Source organism: Hordeum vulgare, chromosome 1H (genome assembly GCF_904849725.1).
Source record: "Hordeum vulgare subsp. vulgare chromosome 1H, MorexV3_pseudomolecules_assembly, whole genome shotgun sequence".
Lineage (NCBI taxonomy): Eukaryota > Viridiplantae > Streptophyta > Magnoliopsida > Poales > Poaceae > Hordeum > Hordeum vulgare.
In genome coordinates this window covers 89,860,597-89,879,175 of record NC_058518.1, presented here as the reverse complement: position 1 = coordinate 89,879,175, position 18,579 = coordinate 89,860,597, and positions in this window count along the sequence as shown.

Sequence of the window (18,579 nt, the reverse complement as noted above, 5' to 3'; positions counted from 1 at the left end):
AGATGCTTTGTTGCGCCACCGTAGCGGGCCTCCTTCTGCTGCAGTTGGCACGGGAATGGATCCCAGTGAGTCACCTCTTCCTCCCAGCGAGTTCCCTTTGTCCAATTTAGGCCGTAGCATCGCCGGTGACCATCCCCTGTTCCGGCCGTCGTCGATCTGTAGCAGGTTCAGAGGGGGATGCTCAAAAGAGCAACGCCCCCCTCTCTGTAAAGATCCAATCGGTAGAGTAGTGGTAGGGTGCAGTGTTTTGGCACAGGTGGTCTTGGGTTCGAGTCCCAGAGGCGCCCTTTTGCTATTTCCTTGTTTTTGTGGTGAAGTGGCTCGACAGCAGAGCTTAGCCTGCTTGTTTTCCCTTCCCTGTCGAAGTGGAGTGGCTAGTCTAGTGGTGTGGTACTGTTTCTGCATAAAGAAGGGCCTGGGTTTGAATCCTAGTGCATCCCTTTTATTTTTTTGCTGCTGTAGCTTTGTTTGCTCTATCCCTTGCTTGGGCAGCAAGCTTGGGGTTTTTCCTTTAGCTAGAGCATTGGATTTTATCTAGTTACTGCCTAGGTTTTGCTGATGTGTATGTGTATGCATTTGGAGTGTATATGCTTGTGTCTGTAGGTGTGTACACACTTGTGTGTGTGTGCACTAGTGTAAGTGAGTGTATGTGTAGTAATGGTTGTGTGTGTATAGGTGTGTGTATGTGCACTTGTGTGTGTGCATGTGCTTGTCATGGTGTGTGTGCATGTGGATGTACATGCACTTGTGCAAGAGGGCCAGCCCCTCATTTGCACCTAGTCATGTATGTGTGTGTGAGTGTATGTGCTTATGAGTGTGTGAGCACATATAGATAGGTGTAGGTGCTCATGTATGTGTTGTGTGTGGGCATAGGTGCACATATGCACTTGAGGATGGGGCTAACCCCTCATGCTTGCCCCTCTACTTGGTTATTGCTATATTGCTGTCGTGAGTGCATGTGTATGTGTAGAGGAGGCATATTAGTCAATTCCATGTGTTCTATTCATCTTTTGGAGCTTGTTGGGTTCTAGGCATAATTTTCGAATTGGGTTTGTGCCTAATTGTTCCATGCAAGTACCCATGTGTGGCATATGGATTTGGGGAAGAATCATCCCAGGAATCCACTGGTGGAATCAGATTTCACTTTGGAGCAACTTCATAAACTTTCATTTTTCTGTCTTGATGCTATGTTTAGGGCTTGGTGCCATGTGGTGTGTTGGGCCTTTGAGGATGAATTCTTGATGTGGCAGTAGTGGGTGAACCCCTCTACAACATGGAGTCTTTGTTTTATACATAGGAGTTTGTATGAACTTGTTGTGCCTTGTCAAAGTTGACACTTGGCTGAAATTGTCAGCTTTGTGAAAATCTGTGATTTTCACTAAGTCTGAGAAACTGCTGTTATTTTCTTCCCTTGTTGATGTGGTTGCACAAGCTCATGTGTTGGGAATCAGCCCATGCAACAAACTAAGGTTTGTGAGATTTTAGGTTTGTCTAGCTCTGTGTTAAATTTCATGCACTTTCACTTCCTGTAGATATCATTTTGGAGGCTGTCAAAATGCTTCAGAGCATAAGCAGCTGGTGAAAATATGAGATTTTCACTAAGTCCCAGAAATCTGTTTTTTGTCCAAGTTTGTGTCCATAGATCTTCTTATGTGTGATGCCTTTGCAGCAGCTTCTGCTCAGGCTTGTGGAGCTTTTGAATGGCTTTTGCCACATATCTTGTTTGGCTCATTTGGGTGGCTGTAGGTGTTTTGAATGTTGTAGACAAACTGCTATGATGCTGTTTAGGACAGATTGCATGTTTTAGTTGTTTTGAAGCTTGTGTGAGTATTGTTGGTGGTGTGATGAGTTTCTTTGCACCACCCCACTTACATTTGTTTGTTTGATCATGTGGCAACCTGGGAATACCAGAAGAGTGCCATTGGAGTGTGCTTGTGGTGGATTTGAACTGTAGGACTCCATATCTTGTTTCGTAGTTTCCGGTTGATCCGTAGCTTCGTTCTCTATGTTCTTTATATGTTTTTGCATCATTTTCTCATGATGCACCTGTTCATGCCATCCTCAAGCATGTCAAGATAAGATAGCTTAGTGTGAAGTTCTATCCAGAAGTTTATCTTCTCATCTCATGCATATGCAAGTGACTAGAATAGTGATGCATGCTTCATTCTAATCTCATGCATCATGTTGTTTGTTGCATCATGTTGTGTTGGTTTTCATTGGCTGTTATTTTTATCTTGGGTAGCACCGGTTTCGGAGAGCGAGTACGTGGATTCTGGAGAGTACATGCAGGACGATCAAGAGCTGTTCCAAGCTGAAGACATCACAGGCAAGATGACCGTGACCTTGATACCGTATCTAGCTTTGTTATGCTTAGAATCACGTTTCCTTTGATATATGCTCGTTGCCTACCACTTGATAAAATGCCACATGTCATTGCCATGAAACCCAAACACCTTCCCCTCCTAGCTAATGTTGTTTGGCTAAGTAGGCTTGCTCAGCTTCTAATGATAGCTTTGCTAGTTGCAGGTGCCAGCTATCTCATGTGGTAACATGAGTATTTTGATATCATTATGATTAAATTGCTATTTAATTAATGCAGCTATACACTTGGTAAATGACCAAAGGCCTAGCCTTTTGCTAGGTGATTTGTCCCGTTATTGCCGCCTTAGTTTCGGCTACCGGTGTTTGATTCCATAAATAATCGCTCCTAACACGTTCGGGGTTGTTATGGGGACCCCTTGATAAATCGTGTAGTGTTAAGACTTGTCCGGCACGACCGAACATTGGTTTTAATTGCTAATCACCTAATAATAATTTTGCATAGGGAATAGCTACCCCGAGGATTTAATCAACAACCCGGGTCAGTGCTCCTCACGAGTGTTGGTCCAACCCAGAGTAGCTTATTACGCTCCCCGGGGCAACTCGGTGTTTTGGCATGGTAACCATCGCTCATCCGTCGTGTCCTGAGACTGAGATACGCGGCTGTTATCGGGGTCGTCGACACGATGGGAGGTCCTGCTAGATTTGTCTTACCTTAGCGATATATCTTGCGTATAGGAATCCCGGTGAAACTTTGGGTCTCCTCAAAGTTGAGGTTTTCCTCTAAGGAATACAACGAGATCACGAGATTCGTGATAGAGGATTACTTTGTGGCCCGTGACCATTTGTGATGGACTAGTTGGAGCACCCCTGTAGTGTTTAATCTTTCGGAACGCCGTGCCCGCGGTTATGTGGCAACATGGATAATTTGTTAACATCCGGTTATAGATAACTTGAATTAACGCTAATAAAACTGCCAATTGTGTGCGTAACTGTGACTGTCTCCTTCGAAGACCTCTCTTCGATCGAGAACACGGTGGGGTCATGTTTGACGTAAGTAGGTGTTCAGGATCACTAAGTGATCACCTAGTATTCGACCGCTCGCATAGACCACCATATCATAACTCTAATCTTCGTAAGTTAGCCACCATATATGCTTAGGATGCTGCAACCTAAACACTGAACCTTCCTCACCTAATAACTTGACTAGTTTTGGTACCAAGGTCATCGATTGCTGAGTCCCCGTGGCTCACAGTTTACTACAACACCCCCAACACGTACAGGTACGCCCGACGCAGGAGATCCAGATGGCACGCAGCTGGCGTCGCAGTACGATGAGGAGAACGACCGTCTGTACGTGAACTATCCGGAAGACTGAGGCCGTGGTCGTGATCGTGGGCTAGCATGCGGGATATCATAGTCTTTTCCTTGTTTCATGTAGCCCGTAGCGGGACTATCTTGTCTGAATAATTGTGTGGATGTAACTCTGATATTATACTATGTGAGATGGCAAATGTATGCCCTATTTGTCAATCTTTGTTCATGTAATTGCTATGATTATCTCGCTTGCAAAACGCTTAGATGCGCCTCTTTCCCTTTTGGGGCATCGCCCCAAAATAGGAAAGGGCCACATCTTAGTCATTACACTGTATCTCCTAAGTAAAAAACAACTCTGAGTACGGACATGCTCCACACTCGGGGACTTAGCTACAATTCTGTATTGCCTAAGTTAAAAACAACTCAGAGTACGGACATGCTCCACACTCGGAGACTTAGCTGCAATTCCATATCGCCTAAGTAAATAAAAACTCCGAGTACGGACATGCCCCACACTTGGGGGCTTAGCTGCGATTCCGTATCGCCTAAGTTAAAAACAACTTCGAGTATGGACATGCTCCACACTCGGGGACTTAGCTGTGATTCCATATCGCCTAAGTTAAGAACAACTCCTAGTACGGACATGGTCCACACTCGGGGGCTTAGCTGCGACTCCATATCGCCTAATTTAAAAAAAACTATGAGTACAGACATGCTCCACACTCGGGGGCTTAGCTGCGATTCCGGATCGCCTAAGTTAAAAACAACCCGAGTACGGACATGCTCCACACTCGGGACCTTAGCTGCGACTCTGTATCGCCTAAGTTAAAAACAACTCCGAGTACGAACACGCTCCACACTCGGGGCCTTACCTGCGACTCCGTATCGACTAAGTTAAAAACAACCCTGAATACGATCATCATTCACACTTGGGGGCTTAGCTGCGACCCCATATCGCCTAAGTGAAAAATACACTCGGGGACTCGACCTTGATCCAGAAATCATATAAGGAACACTCAACAAAGATTCAGCATGACGAGTACTAGAAGACTTAAACCCTCTGCCAGACTGATCTAGTCCGGTAGAGGCTCGGGGACTACACCCAGTGGGTGCACTGACGTGCTCCCACTGGAAGAGAAATACAAAAAAGAAACATTCTGCTTGGTCGGTCCAACAACAACATTCAAGTTCAATGGACTACCAGCGATCAGTCAGAGTCTCAGGGGCTACTGTTGGGGATACACAAAACGGGTAGGCCCATGAATGGTCGAAATACATAAAAGTATGGGGTCCACACATGTGGTGGGCCCAGACAAATACATACATACTATCCACTCGGACGACAGTAAACCACTCGGCCATATGTCTCACTCGGATATGCGAAGACCAAGAAGGCAGTCGAACCATCATACTCATAGTAGAGGTTTCGTAGTGGGCTGTCATCATGGCATTAATGCCCCACGTTGTAACATAGGAGGTGAGGGTGTGGCTCACTCTATATAAGCCACCCCACCACACAGCTCGGGGGCTGGTTCATTCTTCTCCCTTGGCTCTCTCTAGTCTCAGGACTTATCTTGGAGATATGTTCTCCCCTCTTTCTCCCTCTAATACACCATGTAACTTCGTGTTCATGACAGATATGCAAAGCCTCTCCGGAGCACGAGACGTACGGTTGTTATCTCCACCGTGAGAGGCCCGAACTCACTAAAATCACCGTGTCACCCATTTGCATCTCGATAGATCATGCTCCTCTATCCTACCCCCTTTCTATTGTCGGAATCGATACCACGACAGTCCTATTGGGAACTAAGGGATATTATGGCCTCCTTTTAATATAGAACCGGAACAAATGATTAACACATAGTGAATACATGCACTCCTCAAACTACAACAGTCATCGAAAATAATCCCAATTATTGTCACCTTGGGGTATGCGGATCAAGACACGTAATAGGTAACTATAACTTTTAAGATAGGGTCCAAATCACTCTTATATTCATGAAAAAAATAATAGGTTCAGATCTGAAATCCTGGCAGTCGGGCCCTAGTGACAAGCATTAAGCATAGCAAAGTCATAGTAACATCAATCTCAGAACATAGTGGATACTAGGGATCAAGCCCTATCAAACTTAACTCGATTAGATGATCAATCTCATCCAATTCCATCACTGTCTAGCAAGCTTACAAAGGAATTACTCACTCCTTCGTGGTGAGCATCATGGTGGTGTTGATGGAGAAGGGTTGGTGATGATGGCGACGACAAATCCCCCTCTTCGGAGCCCCAAATGGACTCTAGATCAGCCCTTCACATGAAGAACATGAGGTGGCGGCAGCTCCATCTTGTAAAATGCGATGCAAACTTCTCTCTTATTTTTTCGTGGAGAATATGAATTTATAGGATTGGAATTATGGTCAGAGGAGCCTCGAGGGCCCCACAAGCCATCAGGTCGCGGCCTTGGGGGACCCTGATGGCTTGTGGCCCCCTCGCACTTCCCCTCCGGCATGTCTTCCCTCCATAAATCCTTATAAATCCCAAAAATAATTCACAAAAAGTTTTGTACGATTCCGAGAACTTTTATTTCTGCACAAAATTTACACCAAGGTAGTTCTGCTGAAGACAACATCAATCCGGGTTAGTTCCATTCAAATCATCAAAATTAGAAGCCAAAATGAGAGAATAAGTGTTTGGAAAAATAGATACATTGGAGACGTATCATTGGGGCATTCCGGAGAGCATTCCACCATGTGGATGTCGTCGGTGGACATTAGTTAGTGTCGCATCTCGTTGGGCATGGACAAGCATGGGCATGAGCGATGCCCCGTGTTGCCCACATCCTGTTCGATGGATTGGCACAACAAGACTCGGTATGTTCTTGTTGCTCATGTCCGATCAAATTTGCATATGCCATGTTCAATGTTTAACATACACCACTAGTTCATTTTGGACATGATAAATGCTTTCAAACCATGATCATTCAGGAGTTTATCATGTCGGGCATGATTAGTGATAATCAAGATTCGACTCAAATGCACTACGAGTCGGGGGATTCAACTTGCCCTTCATTTGAAGTTGGGATATCATCAAATCCCAATCCAAGAAAGAAGAAACATAAGGCAAACATGACAAAGGCTAGAGGTCCGACATTCTCAATTGTTGATGATATATTGTTGGTCAAAATAATGGATCCAATATGCGGCATAGAGCAAAAGGCGAACAAGTATTGGGAGAATATTCAAAGGACTATCATGAACAAAAGCCATATGTGGAGCCGCATCCTATCGTCACCAACCACAACATGTCATCTCTCCAACATTGAAGGTGGGGGGGGGAGGGGGTCATTGAAGGGGAAGTGAATAACTACGTCAGATACTATTCACAAGTGCTTGGTCATCCTTAAAGTGGGATGGGAGTGGCAATTCACGTAAGCTAAATTACTTCATCTTGTCATCATTTGCATATGCTTGTTTTGGTTGCATTCTCATGCTCATGCTTATTTTGTATATTAGATGGTGGTGGCAACAACTATGTATCAAGAAACGGAGAAGAAGCCATTTGGTCTTAGCCATTTTTGGGTTCTAATGAATGGCAACCACAGTGGACACAATTTGTGGCCGATCTTAAGGCCGTTGATACACCTCCATCGTATCTACTTTTTCAAACACTTTTGCTCTTGTTTTGGGCTCTAATTTTTATAATTTGAATGCAAACAGTTGATACGTCTCCAACGTATCTATTTTTCCAAACACTTTTGCTCTTGTTTTGGACTCTAATTTGCATAATTTTAATGAAACTAATCCGGACTGATGTTGTTTTCAGCAGAACTACACTGGTGTTGTTTTCACCTCGTAGCTCTACTAACCCTAGTTTGAGTCCTAGAAATTCCTATTTCCAAAAAAAATCAGAGAGAAGTTTTCATCGCGTTCTATGAAATAGAGCCGCCGCCACCTCATGTTCTTCCTTAGGAGGGTTGATGTGGAGTCCGTTTGGGGCTCCGGAGAGGGAGATTCTTCACCGTCGTTATCACCAACCCTTCTCCATCAACATCATCATGATGCTCACCACCGGGAGTGAGTAATTCCTTTGTAGGCTTGCTGGACGGTGATGGGATTGGATGTGATTTGTCATGTAATCAAGTTATTTTGATAGGGCTTGATCCCTAGTATCCACTATGTCTTGAGATTGATGTTGCTATGACTTTGTTGTGATTAATGCTTGCCACTAGTTCCCGAGTGCCATGATTTCAGATTTGAACCTATTATGTTTCCATGAATATGAGATTGTCTTGGACCCTACCTTGCAACTTGTATGCACCTATTATGTGTCAAGACCTGCATACTCAAAGGTGACAATAATTGGGATTCTTTCCGATGTTTGTCGTAGTTTGAGAAGTTCATGCATTCACTACGTGTTAATGCTTTGTTGTGGTTCTCTTTAAATGGAGGCCTTAATACTCCTTAGTTTCCTTATGGACCCCACTGCCATGGGAGGGTAGGACAAAAGATGTCACGCAATTTCTTATTATAAGCACGTATGATGATATATGGAATACATGCCTACATTACATTGATGAATTGGAGCTAGTTCTGTGTTGCTCTAGTGTCTAACTATTACATGATGAATGTCATCCAATAAATATGCTAGTCCATCACCAATCCAAAGGCCTACACTTTTCATACATTGATCTTTGCTTAGTTACTTTTGCAGCTGCTACTGTTACATCACTACAAAACTGTTGATGTACCATTACCGTTGCAACTACTATTTTGATGTGCTACTAAAACTTTTCCTACAAAGAGATATACCAGGTGTGGTTGAATTGACAACTCAACTGCTAAGACCTACAAATATTCTTTGGCTCTCCTTATGTCAAATCAGTAAATTATGGCGAAATACTACCCGTGAAGACTATTGCGATCCCCTACACTTGTGGGTTATCAAGACATTTTATCATTGTCGGGGAGCATAGCTCTATTTATTGTTTTCACTTGAGGATATCCAATTGACACTGTGAAGAATCTAAAAGATAATAGAACCAATATCGTACCCTCTAAGATGATGGGAGGTAAGGAATTGCCATCTAGCTTTGCTTTTGATTCACCTATTGTTTTGAATCAGCTTATGACACCACCACTTATTGCTCGTTCTGATATGTCACAAATACTTGATGATGCTACTTTTAAATATCATGAAATTCATGATGATGCTAGTGTTATGCTTGATAAAACTAAAACTATGCCACTTGGTGAATTATTGGTGCTCATATTACTAGACCTATATAAATTGAAAATGTTGAAACTGATGAAAATTATGATTCACCTATTATGCCTAGCTCTCCTAATAGATATGATATGGCTGAAGTACCTCAGGGTTATGTTATGGATGGGGAGATAGCTAGAGACTTTCTTGCTTGCAATGATAGAGATTATTCGAGAAAACCGCTATATAAACTGAAAGAATAATTTACGATGGAGAAAATGAAAGATGATCCTGAATTTTCTACTTCTCATATATGTGTTGTTGATAAGGAGTATGAATTCTTTGTTGATACTGAGTTAATTACCTTGTAGAATCTGATCCTTTTAATGGCTATGAAACTAAAACTGTTGTGACACACCTTACCAAGCCGCATGATATTGCCACCCTGTTTGCTCATGAGGAAAAGATGCGCTACTACTATATACTTAACCTTTTTTCCTTTCTCAGTAAAAGGCGATGCTAAGAATTGGTTTCTTACTCTTGCTCCTGGTTATGTGCATAGCACCTAGGATATGATTTGTTACTTCTCTGAAAAATATTTCCTACTCATTAGAAACAAGCTGCTTTACAGTAAATATTTAACTTTATGCAAATTGAAGAAGAGAATCTCCCTCAAGCTTGGTGGAACCTTCTCTAGATACTTAAAGCTTTGCATGATCATCCTCTTAAGAAAAATGAAATACTTGATATCTTTTTTAATGGGCTAACCAATGCTTCTAGGGACTACCTAGATAGCCGTGTTGGTAGTGTTTTCACGGAACGTACTATTGGACAAGCTGAAGATCTATTAAATAATATATTGAGAAATACTGATGATTGGACACTTCTTGAAATACCGTCGGAACCTATTAAAAAGAAGAGATGTATTCTATTCCTCGGTCGATAATATATGCAACAAGCTAAGAGATGTATTAAATAAAAGGTATTACATCTAAAGATGTCAAGAATCTACCACCTATTGAAGAAGTACATGGACTTGATATCCCTACACAGGTAGTAGAGGTAAATTCTCTCCGTAGATTCGAAATGCTATGATGATTACCTTATACTAAAACTCCTAGTCAACGCATGGTTGAATTTGAAAATTACATTGTTAAGCAAGATCATTATAATAATTATGTTAAAGATCAATTACAAGGAAATGCTATGACGATTGATCGCTTGAGTGACTCAATGTTTAGAATTGCTAATGTTGTTAAAGGTCTAGGTAAACATGCTTCTGTGGTTCATACTCAACTAGACCAAATTGTTAAGTCATGAAATGATTTGGTTGTTGAAATGAATGCTAATATGAATGATCATGGTGTTAGAGTACTGAATACATGGGGTAGAATGACTCAGGAACCTCTCTTTCCTCAAGGTCACACTAAAACAATTGAACAAGATTCTCACAGAATTAATGATGATGCAACTAGTACATCTAAAAAGGAATAGAAAAATGATACGACTTTGCATACTTCCAGTGAACTTGTTAAAGAAAAACTTATTAAGAATCATAATAATGGTTCTATTTGTTATGCCGAGACACAACCTCGTAGTGCACATTCACATGGTGATAATGATAGTTATAACAATGATGTTCACATAAATGCTCAACCAGATAATGATAAAGAACGTGATAATGATGTGGAAATAAAGCGTGTTGAAGATCTTGATAACCCACATCCTAAAGATAAATTTTATGACAAGAGAGGCTTTGTTGCTAGAAAGCATGGTAAATAAAGAGGGACATGGGTTTAGAAAACCATGTCATTCCCTCGTAAGCCTTCTAAGAGTAAGGGCGATAAGGATTTTGAGAACTTTGTTGAAATGATTAGACCTGTCTTTTTGCGCACTCGTTTGACTGATATTTTGAGGATGCCTCCATATGCTAAGTATATGAAAGACATTATTACCAATAAAAGAAAGATACCTAAAACTAAAATTTCCACCATGCTTTTTAATTATTCTTTTGATGGTGGAATTCCTAAGAAGTTGGGAGATCCTGGTGTACCCACAATACCTTGCTCCATTAAACGAAGGTATGTTAAAACAGGTTTATGTGATCCAGGAGATGGTGTTAGTGTTATGCCCGTCTCTTTATAGAAAAGACTTGACTCGAATAAGCTCACACCTACTGAAATATCTTTGCGAATGGCTGATAAATCGACTGCTCTACCTATTGGATGTGAGGTTGTCCGTGTTGTGGTTGCAAGTGTTACTATCTTAAAGGACTGTTATTCTTGATATGCCCGAGGACAACAACATGTCGATTATCCTTGGTAGAACATTTTTAATTACTGCACGGGTTGTTATTCATTGCAACAAGAGCAAGGTTAATTTTCATGTCAATGATAAACAACATATAGTGCACTTTCCAAAGAAACATACTTCGGTGAACAATATTAATATCATTGAGCAAGTTGCCACTATTACTATTGGAGGGTTTAAACTTCCTCTCCTTACTGTCAAGAAGAATTATTATATTCTTATTGTTGGGGAGATGCAAATACACATTGCTATAACTTAGTGTTATACGGAAATTCTTCAGTTTCATGCTAATCTGAAGTGGTTTCTAATAAGACTTGATCAACCTTATTGTCGGTGTCAAAACCGACGGATCTCGGGTAGGGGTCCCGAGCTGTGGATCTTGGATCAATGGGTAACAGGATGAACACATATGAAACTTTCACCCAGGTTCGGGCCCTCTTGATGGAGGTAAAACCCTACGTCCTTCTCTTGTTTGTATTGATGGTGAAGTATCGAGTACAGAGTTGATCTACCTCGAGATCATATGTTGTGGTCTAAAACCCTAGGAGTAACCCTCTCCCCTATGAACTAAAACCCTCTGGCTTATATAGACACGAGGGGTACCTAGGGTTACATATGGTCGGTTACATTGGAGAAATAACATGCTGATTCTATCATCTTGACTTAGTGTACACGCCACGAGTTCGGAGGTTTCCATCTTGAACACAACATCGTCTCATAGTCCGGCTCTTCCGTAGTAGTCACAGAGCAGCCCACTTGTCCGGTCTACACAGATAGACCGGCGGCCCGAGGACCCCTTAGTCCTAGACTCCCTCAGTAGCCCCCGAACCGGCCTCCAGTGCCGTAGTATTTATCCTAGCATCTTCACATGTCCAAAGTCTCTGACTTGCGGGGGAGTTTCTCTCTTCTCCAATGTTCGACTAACATTAATTCGGCCACTGCCATGTCCCTTATCATCAAAACATAGTGGGGCCCACAATATTGACTATCCTATGCATTTATTAAATGACATCCCTCAATTCCTATGCATTGATGGGAGGCAAACAATCCAATAGTCTTTTTTAGAAATGTCATCCACAGTTTAGGGAAAACGCCTATTTTAAAAGGCTGGGCATGCCATGAACCGACACAACCCATTCTCCAACCGTCGTGAGAAACAAACCAGAGAACCTGAAGACATGGCAAGCGCTCCAATCTCTTCCTAGCGCTCACGTGGCCCCCTCCACTAGGACTGGGCGAGCTGTTCAGTCTCCCGTCTGCAATTAAGTGGCCTTGAATTGCAAGGATAGCTTCCTGCTTAAGATTTGACATTCACCCATCTCGGATTAACTTCTGTGAATGGTGATGCCTTTGCAGAGAACTTCCCAACTCTATGCAAGGAAGAGAGGGTATGCTTCGCCCCTTCCTCTTACGAGGTTTAAGTTTCCCTATTCACCCCTTCACGAGGGGTTTGCTAGAGTTTTATGGGATCTAGCTTCATCATCTTACTCCTGGATCCACTCTCCGTATCTTGGGCTACATCGCCCTTTGCGAGATGTTATTGGGCTATGAGGACCTTTTTTAATTGTGGATAAAAAATTATGCCTCATCCTCTTCACCTGAGGAGGGACTATTTTTGAAGTCAGCACAGCCGAAGTGTGGCGCATAGACGGGACAGGGTATCCCATTGGGAATCCAAAGAAGGATTTCGAGGAGTGGACCTCAGAGTGATTTTATATGAAGGACACCCCCTACTCGATCAAGGTCGAAGAGGTCTACCTAAATACTCTAATGCTCCTTTAAATAAAATGTTTAACTGGCGACCAAAAAGTCCTTCCCAAGAGGAGAGCACCAAAGAGAAGCGTCTGGCCACCAAGGTGAGTTTACTAGCTCACAGCAAGCTAACCATCATCGACGTAATGGCCACTGCTATTGGTCGATGCGTCCAACTTCTTCAACACAGGGTGCATCCCTTATGGTGTTACAATGGCGTAAGCGACGCGACCCGCTATAAACGGATGGGTCTCAAAAATCAAGCTGCAATGGGGCCCATCCTGGCCATTTTCTTTAAAGGAGTGAAGAATGAGTTTGCTCACCTGAGTACCAGGGAAGGCTACTCAATTCATAATCCCATAGAGTGGTAAGTCCAACTATACTTTCATAATTCAGATATAATGTTTGTCTTTGCTGATCTGATCTTTGATTCTCCGAATTAGACTAGAGATGCTGGATCGATACAGTCAACTATCCCCCTCCTCATCCAGAGTGATATTGCCGTAACGATGACCCTCGATTCCACGACGATCCGGATACGTCGATCAAATTCGAGGTCAGGGTCTTTTACCAACAAAGCCTGAATGGCTCTAAGGTGGACCTTATGGCCAATCATCCTCGGCTAGTCACTTCCTCCGCTGCAAGCAATAAAAGGTCTCTTCCCGAAAGGGGTGTTCGTCTCTTGTCATTCTGAGTACACTGACTTCTACTCCCAAGGGCCGTTGTACCACATGTCAAACACCGGCGAAAGAGGTGCTGCTGAATCCACACCCAATGATGGTAGGGCTTCAAAGTGTGTGGCAACCACAGGTACTACCTCGACTGCACCCCCGTCCAAAAGGTAACACATCGAACTCATAGTTTGTGCATTATTATAGCCACTTTGTGAGCATTCATAATTTTTGCCGAGATCTATAGGAGCCGAGCATAGCAACCTTTTTACGAAGACATCGAAAGGGTGCCAGACAGTAATCCCGAACAGAGGCATTCGGCAATGGCCGGGGTTAATGTGGAAGTCCCCACCATGGACCAGCTTTGAGAGGATCGAGAGGATGTCTCGGTTACAAATTCTGAAGTCGAGAGTGTGATGAATCACCGACGATGGAAGGAGTCCCTGCATCATCCTGTATTTTTCTAGCATGAGTTTAATGTTCTTAATTCGGTGGATGCAAATCTCGGAGCTGCCCAAGAAGGGCTTGAAGGAGCCGCCAACCTTATGTCAACCAGCTTACATGTAAGTGATTGATTTTGACAACTGAACAAAAATCCTAACCCAGTATCCGTCGATCCTTAATTCAATCCGAAATGGTTGAGTTAAGCGTCTAAATTTTTGTGTTGTGACATGATGTAGGCCTCGAGGGATCAAAACAAGAAATTATCCAAAGACCTTGAGCTCAACCGAACACGGTTGGAGGCTGTGAAGGCCGAACTAGAAGATGTGAAAAAAATCACCATGGAGGCACATGGTGAGTGGGAAGTTTTAATCATGCATAATTGCGTAAGGAACCTTTTTCTAATGAAAGTTTGCCTTATAGCAACCAAGTCTAAAGGTCAGCTGCAAAAATATTTGGATGCAGCCGCAGAATTGCAAAGATATGCCGAATCGCACCACGAGGCCAGCTGCCGGGTATTATCCGAGAGTCTTGATTACAAGAACAAACTCCAAGAAGAAAACTAGCGACATGCCTAAGAAATTGAGAGGTGATACGTCTCCAATGTATCTATAATTTTTGATTGTTTCATGCTATTACATTATCAACTTGGGATGTCTTATATGCATTTATATGCCATTTTATATCATTTTTGGGACTAACCTATTAACTCAGTGCCTAGTGCCAGTTTCTGTTTTTTCCATGTTTTTGACCTTTTTCAGAAAAGAATATTAAACGGAGTCCAAACGGAATAAAACCTGCAGGATGATTTTTTCCATAACAGAAGATACCCAGAAGACTTGAGAACCAAGGCGGAGATCTTGTGGGAGGTCACGAGCCCCTAGGCGCGCCCTAGGGGGGGGGGGCGCCTAGCAGGCTCGTGGGACCTCCTTGCCTCCTTTGCCCTACCTCTTTCGCCTAATTCCCAAAAATCCTGAAACCAACAGAGAGAGCCACGAAAATACTTTTCTGCCGCCGTAAGCTTCTGTCTCTGCGAGATCCTATCTGGGGACCGTTCTGGTGTCCTCCCGGCTGGGGATTCGGACACGGAGGGCTTCTTCATCAACACCATTGCCTCTCCGATGATGCGTGAGTAGTTCACCATAGACCTTCGGGTCCATAGCTAGTAGCTAGATGGCTTCTTCTCTCTCTTGGATCTTCAATACAAAGTTCTCCATGATCTTCATGGAGATCTATCCAATGTAACTTTCTTTTGTGGTGTGTTTATCGAGATCCGATGAATTGTGGATATATGATCAGATTATATATGAATATTATTTGAGTCTCCTCTGATTTCTTATACGCATGATTTCGTATCCTTGTAATTCTCTTCGAGTTATGGGTTTCGTTTGGCCAACTTGATCTATAATTCTTGCAATGGGAGAAGTGCTTGGTTTTGGGTTCATACCGTGTGGTGTCCTCACCTAGTGACAGAAGGGGTAGCGAGGCACGCATCATGTTGTTGCCATCAAGGGTAAAAAGATGGGGTTTATATCATATTGCATGAATTTATCCCTCTACATCATGTCATCTTGCTTAAGGCGTTACTCTGTTTGTTATGAACTTAATACACTAGATGCATACTGGATAGCGGTTGATGTGTGGTGTAATAGTAGTAGATGCGTATCAGTCTACTTGTCTCGAACGTGATGCCTATATGTATGATCATTGCCTTAGTTATCGTCATGACTTTGCGCGATTCTATCAATTGCTCGATAGTAATTCGTTCACCCACTGTAATATTTGCTATCATGAGAGAAGCCTCTAGTGAACACTATGGCCCCGGGTCTATTTTACACATTATATATTCAGATCTACATATAAAAATACCAAAAATACCTTGCTGCACTTTTATTTATATTTACCTTTCATCACTATCAGATCTCACCTTGCAAGTAATCGTGAAGGGATTGACAACCCCTTTATCGCGTTGGGTGCAAGTTTGTTTGTCTTTGCGCAGGTTCATTGGTGCCTCATCTTGATACTCCTACTGGATTGATACCTCGGTTCTCAAACTGAGGGAAATACTTATCTCTACTTTCTGCATCACCCTTTCCTCTTCAAGGGAAAAACCAATGCAAGCTCAAGAAGTAGCAAGAAGAATTTCTGGCGCCGTTACCGGGGAGTATTCAAGTGAAGCATATATACCAAGTACCTATCGCAAACTCACCTCTTGCATTTACATTATTTGCCTTTGGCCTCTCTTTTTCCTCTCCCCCACTTCTAAAACAAAATTTACAATTTTTTTTGCCTTTTTCGTTCGCCCTTTCTTTCGCATGCTTTCTGTTTGCTTGTGTTGCCATGTGCCTTATATTTGCTTGCATCTTCGCTTGCTAAAAATCTATTGATATGGGTCCTCATTCACTTGCTAATATTTTCAAAATAACAAATTATCATGAACAATTTGCTAGTGAGTTGAGTGTACTTGACTATCTCTATGGAGTTTTGTTTGAAAATCATGAATCTGAAAATTTTGATGAAGTGTTGAAAGAAGAAAATTGTAAAGTGGTTCATGATATTTTCTTGAATGAAAAATATGATTGCCATGTTGTTAGTATGAATTCCCTGAATATCTATGATGCTAATGATATGCAAAACCACAAGCTTGGGGATGCTATGCTTGATGAAGATGATATTTTTTGTTTCCCAAGTTTTGGTGATGACCCTTATGCTATAATTGATCATGAAAAGAATGCTTTGTGTGATAGTTATACTGTAAAATTCCTTCATGATGTTATTGAAAATTACTATGAGAGAGGAACATATGCTTTTACATATTGCAATAATATCAAGCTTCCTCTCTATGTGTTCAACGTTTTGAAGTTATGCTTGTTTTGCCTTCCTATGCTAGTTAATTCTTGTTCCCGTAAATTGTTCTCACAAATTCCCTATGCATAGGAAGTGGGTTAGACTTAAACGTGTTTTTTCCATTCATGATGCTCTTTTACCTATCTCAACTACTACTTTTTATGTGAGCATAGTTGAAATCGTTAAGCCTAGCTAGGCGCGTTAAACGGTAGCGCTTGTTGGGAGGCAACCCAATGAATAATTTTTTTCTTGCTTTTCACTTTCTGTTTTGTTGAGTCCACACCATCATGATTCTGTTATGATTGTGTTTTTATGTTTAATTAGTGTTTGTGCCAAGTAGAACCTTTATGATTAGTTTTGGTGATAGTTGTTTAATCATGCTGAAAAAGGCAAAACTTTGTGCTCACGAAATTATTTTTACTTCCTATCCAGAAAGAGCTTTTGAGTTGATTCTTTATGCTGCTGATTGATATGCAAATTTACCTAATTTTCATAATTTTTTCATAATTTTTGGGATAGTAGAGGTATACGAAATATACAGATTGCTAAAGACTGTTCTGTTTTTGACAGATTCTATTTTTGTTGTGTTGATTGCTTATTTTGATGAAACTATGGTTAGTATCAGGGGGTACGAGCCAGGGAGAAGTGACAATACAGTAATATAACATCAATCTAAATGGAAATCAAGTTTACTACAGTACCTAAAAAGTTGGTGGTTTGTTTTCTTATGCTAATGATATCACGAGTTTCTGTTTAAGTTTTGTGTTGTGAAGTTTTCAAGTTTTGGGTGATGTTCTTATGGACAATGGAATGAAGAGTGGAAAGAGCCTAAGCTTGGGGATGCCCAAGTCATCCCAAGCCAAATTCAAGGACACCAAAAAGCCTAAGCTTGGGGATGCCCCGGGAAGGCATCCCCTCTTTCATCTTCAATCCATCGGTAACGTTACTTGGAGCTATATTTTTATTTACCACATGATATGTGTTTTGCTTGGAGCATCATGTAGTATAGGAGTCTTTGCTTTTTGTTTTATCAAAAACATCCTTGCTGCACAACTTTTTTAGAGGAAGATGCACTCATCGTGAATTTGTCAGAATACTCAATGAGCTTCACTTATATCTTTTGAGCTACGCAATTTAGCTCCCATGAGCTTCACTTATACCTTTTGAGCTAGATAATTTTGCTCCCATGAGCTTCACTTATATCTTTTGAGCTATATAATTTTGCTCTAGTGCTTCACTTAAATCTTTTTAGAGCACGGCGGTGTCATATTTTGTAGAAATAAAAACTCTCGATCTTCACTTATATCTTTTTGACAGTGCTCTCTCTAAGTAACTTGGTAATTGACGTGTGTTATGAAATTATTCCTAAATATGATAGGCATCCAAAGAGGATATTATAAAAACTTTCATATTCAAGTGCATTGATTAGTAAGAGAAGTTTGATTCCTCACAATTAATTTTGAGATATGGATACGGTAATATTAGAGTTATGTTAGTAGGGTGTTGTGAATCTAGAAATACTTGTGTTGAGGTTAGTGATTCCCGTAGCATGCACGTATGGTGAACCGCTATGTGAGCAAGTCGGAGCATTATTGATTTATTGATTGTCATCCTTTGTGTGGCGGTCGGGATCGCGCGATGGTTAACACCTACCAACCCTTCCCCTAGGAGTATGCGTTTAGCACTTTGTTTCGATTACTAATAAAACATTCGCAATAAGTATAT